At 45.5% G+C, this 5,000-nt stretch overlaps 1 protein-coding gene across 2 annotated transcripts in view; it reads right to left on the bottom strand.

Moving 5' to 3' along the window:
* The window catches only part of LOC306923408 (transcription factor SOX-6-like), a 161,914-nt gene that overhangs the window by 51,414 nt on the left and 105,500 nt on the right, over positions 1 to 5,000 (bottom strand). The gene's annotated exons all lie outside the window — the stretch shown is intronic.

Raw genomic sequence — 5,000 nt, 5'->3', positions numbered from 1 at the left:
CTGAGTGGCAAAAAAACGACTTTCTGGCCTTGACAGCCCATACATCCACACAGAAATGTCCTATCTGATTGACAGCCCATACATTCAAACAGAAAAGTCCTATCTGATTGACAGCCCATACATCCACACAGAAAAGTCCTATATCTGATTGACAACCCATACATCCAAACAGAAACGTCCTATCTGATTGACAGCCCATACATCCACACAGAAAGGTCCTATCTGATTGACAGCCCATACATCCACACAGAAAGGACCTATCTGATTGACAGCCCATACATCCACACAGAAAAGTCCTTGCTGATTGACAGCCCATACAGACGGAGAAGGAGATCAGCCGGAGAATTGGAGCAGCAGGGGGTGTTGCAGTCGCTGTACTGTAGCCTGGTTAATAAACCAGACCGAATCAGCCGTTGGCAAAAAAAAGTTGCCTACCAGCGGATTTCGGTCTGGCGAGGCTCAGTAGCACGCCTCTTTCCTACAATCGAGAACAGGTCGGACCAATCGAGACACGGTATGCAATATAGGCGGGCTTTGGTACAGTGACGTTCAATGCTTGAGACCTTTGACTGACAGTAGCTCTGACCAATTGCGTCGAAGAGAAAATGTTCCCCGGGAAATGAAATCCAAGTGGAGCCAGCCCAGACTGATATACCGCGACAGTGTTGTGTGATATTAGTCTGGCTTATTAGCCAGGCTAGCTGTACTGCACTGTTGTGACGAAAAGAGAGCTGAGCAATCTTCGTTCCTACTCTCATCTATGTTCATGAAGTCTGTGTGGGTCATGACCCAAAGGATAAGGTCGTGAATACGGGTGGCTGGCATAGAGATAGGGTGAGAAGTTCAGTCACGCGAGAGATACTCGGAGTAGAGTCGCTGCTTCTTCGCCTGGAAAGGAGCCAGCTTAGGTGGTTCGGGCATCTGGTTAGGATTCCTCTCGGGTGTCTCCCTAGGGAGGTCCTCGAGGCACGTCCCACTGGGAGGAGATTCCCGGGGCAGACCAAGGATGAGTTGGAGGGTTTACATCTCCGCCTCGGGATCCCAAAGATTGAAGTTGCTAATGTTGCAGTTGCGCTGGAGAGGGATGCCTGGAGCTCTCTGGTGGAGCTGTTGCACCCGCGACCCGACTACAGATAAGCGGTTGAAGATGGATGGATGGATGGATGATATGCTGACTGAACTAAATCGTTACGTGCCATTTCTTTTTTATTTGGCCAAAACAGAGATAAAGACGGGGTGCAATGGCTTTTTCGGTCATTTTATTTCAATGTGAAACGTTTCGGAACCAATCAGAGCGTTGCATTCCTTCAGCCTATGGGACATCCGTGTCCAGCACGGCTAGTGTTTATTTACAAGTGAGAGAGCGACAGCCAGCTAAGCTTGCTTGCTACTTTGTGGCTTATTTCTAACCTAAGATGTTTTCAGATACATATTTTAGCGTGATGATTGAGTTTAAAACGAGTAATACACTGTCTGGAATGTCATCTTGAATGAGACTAAAAACAGAGTAGTTCTGTAATCAGAAGCAGCTGTTTTTGAAGGAACGTGCAGCGATGGGAATCAAACAGGTGAATGAAATGAAGATGTGTTTCGTCATCACGCATCACGTTCTTGTTCAAAGGAAGTCATTAAAATTAGATTTTATGGACTTTTGATATAAAAATAGACAAAAATGGAAATTGTTTTGCATGGCATCTATTGTTAGGTATGGCCATATGATAACCACAGATATGTATAACAGTGTGAAAAACATATTTTTTCATTTCACTAGACCCCCCCCCCCCCCCCCTATATTGTTTATCTCTGACAAAAGGTATGCGGAAGAGCCACTGTTTGAACATGAATGATGATGTTCACACTGTTATCTCACAGCCAAGAGTTCCTTTTAATCGACACGCCAATCCTCTAAGATTGACATGTTTACTAAAAATGATACTCTTACCCGTGTTCCCATTACCCCAACACACACGAACCATGATCAATGCCAATCGCTGGTTCCAAGCACGCACGCACGCACACACGCACGCACGCAGGCACGCACGCACGCTCGCATGTATGCATGCACGCACACAGGCTTCTGCCGACGGAAATGACTGGATTACTACTCATTTACATCCTCATTTACATACTTATTTACATACTCCCAGCCTCCCAGACTGAGAGAAGAAGAAACGGCTAATGTTAGCATTAGCTCAAGACGTTTATCTTTCGCCAGAAATGGTGATATGTGGATCGCGATGCGGTGAACATTCACAAATCACATCCGAACATCGGATGTTTGGTCAAAACCACGGACAGCGCTCGTAGTTTCATAGATAATCAAGCGAAAGAAGATCCTATACTTTGAATGGGACCCTATAGGGTGAGCGCGCACTCGTCCTGGTGCTGGGGGGTGACGAGGGCGTTGCTGAGCAACCGGGACAGGACTACAGGTTGGTTTTCAGCGTAGCCGTTCCATATTGATGTAAAGCAATATACACCATATCGCGTATTCGACAGACAGTGGGTCGAATTATAGAAATATACGTGATGTTGTGTATTCGGCATTGAAAAAATTAACTGAGCATTACAATTGGATCCTGGCTGGCCCATTGATTCTAGAGCTGCACAGTAAAAAAAAAAAAAAAAAAAAACTAATGCAATGCAGCTGCTTAATTCTCTTTCTTTCCCTTTCTTTTCCTTTTTTCTCCCGAGCGAGCCGCCGTTTAGTATATTTATTCTGAAATGTAATTACAGGCTTGTTGAATGGGAGGCGTCGCCCCCATTTGAGCACATGTCATATTTCATTAAAGGCGAGATCGCACTCCGAGTCTTGTCTGCGGGGCATTATCCCATCAAGTCTCAACAGACATGAATGACTGACTGACTCCTACGGGCGGAATCGGTCCTCCTTTCTTTCTCTCTCTCTCTCTTTCAGTCAGTCATTCTTTCTCTTGCTCCCTCGGCCTCTCTCTCTCTCTCTCTCTAACTCTTTCTCTCTCTCTCTCTCTCTCTCTCTCTCTCTCTCTCTCTCTCTCTCTCTCTCTCTCTCTCTCTCTCTCTCTCTCTCTCTCTTACCCCTCTCGCTCCCTTTGTGAGGCGCTGAGAGGTGGAATGTGTTGTGATGTGGAGGAACTTGTCCAAACAGGGCCTGCATGTCGTGGATGCATGCGTGGACCCTAAAACGCTGTCGACAAACAAGCCATGAGTTTTAGTCCCAGGCGGGGCGCCTAATTGTCCTCGCGCGCACGCACGCACGCACAGACACACACACAACCAAGAGCATGTGTATGCACAGGCTCTCTCCCCCTGGCAGTCTTTGTTTTTTCACACATGATTCAAAATAGATGTCAATATCAGAGAGACAGGCACATAACACACACACAGACACACGCACGCACGCACGCACGCACGCACGCACGCACGCACGCACGCACGCACGCACGCACGCACGCACACACACACCCCTTTAATAGTCTGACTGCCAGTATATTTCATATAGCTCCATGCCTCGCATGTTCTTCCCAAGTTGCCTTTCTATGCTATGACTAGCAAATTTGTAGTATATACTGTACAGCTCACAAAAAAATCACACCTGTGTGAAGTGAGGGGCGCTCTTATCATCATACAGTACGTCATGAATCATCTCATTCTCAACCAATGGCACATCTCCGACCCAATCATGCCGGCCAATCACAATTTGCGTCCTCACCTTTGTCTTCAATGTTTGTGTTTACACAAACATTCAAAGCTGGGCATAGAAGGGGCTAGCGCCCCTCAAAAACGCACATGTATGAATGAAAACACGGACCACATTGAATCTATCTATCTACACCATAGCCATACTGTAGCTTCAAAAATCTACAATTCTCTTCTGCTTCAAGACCCAGTGAAATGAAAAATATGTTTTTCACACTTTTAGACCACATGGTCATCATATGGGCATACCTAACATTGGATGCCAAAAAATGAGACATTTTTCATTTGTGTCTAATGTTATATTAAAAGTCCATAAAAATCGAATTTTAATTACTTTCTGAAAACGAAAACGTACTGCGTGATGACGTGTCGAGGCCCACATAAAAAAGCCAATAAAAATTAAGCTCACCCATTCCCGTAGCTCGTCCTCCAAACACAGCTGGTTTTGATTACAAACTACTCCGTTTTTAATCCCATTCAAGATGACATCCAGATTGTATTATTCGGTTTAAACGTAATCATCACGCTAAAATATGTATCTGAAAACATTATAGGGTAGAAATAAGCCACATAGCATTAAACTGGTACAACTGGCCGATTATCTGACTTGTAAACAAACACCGTCCATGCGTCCTGTGTCTAGCTTAGCTACCACCCCATCGCCTGAAGGGATGCAACGCTCTGATTGGTTCAGAAACAACAGAGCCAACGTTTCAAGCTGAAACCGCATTACACCTCATATTGACCAAGTTCTCCGTAGGAACAAAAACGGTTTCCGTAGGAAAAGATCAACTCTACCACAAATCCTTGCTTTAAGGAGAATCATCAAAGAACTCCGGCTGTCAAAGAAGAAAGCTTCCATTATTTTTGTCGATTTTTGCAAAGCATTCGGTAGCGTGAACAGGGAAGCTATGATGCATATACTGCTCAACTATGGAATACCAGAAGAAACGGTAAAAACAATAGCAGTGATGTATGAGAACCCTGTCTGCTTTGTGGATCATACGTATAGTCATTAGCAGAAAGGACAGACCTGGAGTGCTTGCAATAAGCTACATCTTATGTGGCAGTCAGACATCTCAAGAGCTACCAAGATCAACCTGTTCAAAGTACCCTTCTTTATGGTGCCGAAACATGGACAATGAATAAGGAGTGTCGGGATCGTCTTGACGGACCCCCTGGAACTCCTTCAAGGACCCCTGGGGGTCCCCGCACCCAACTTTGGTCACCACTGCCATAGACTAACATTGCACCTCAGTTTCCCAGAAGCCCTAGCAAGCCAGTGTGACTCATCGATTTCCGGTTACGTCATCCGAACGCGT

This window comes from Electrona antarctica (assembly GCF_951216825.1).
Source record: "Electrona antarctica genome assembly, chromosome: 5".
Classification (NCBI taxonomy): domain Eukaryota; kingdom Metazoa; phylum Chordata; class Actinopteri; order Myctophiformes; family Myctophidae; genus Electrona; species Electrona antarctica.
Note: the sequence above shows the minus strand (reverse complement) of the source record. Positions and strands in the feature narration are given on the sequence as shown.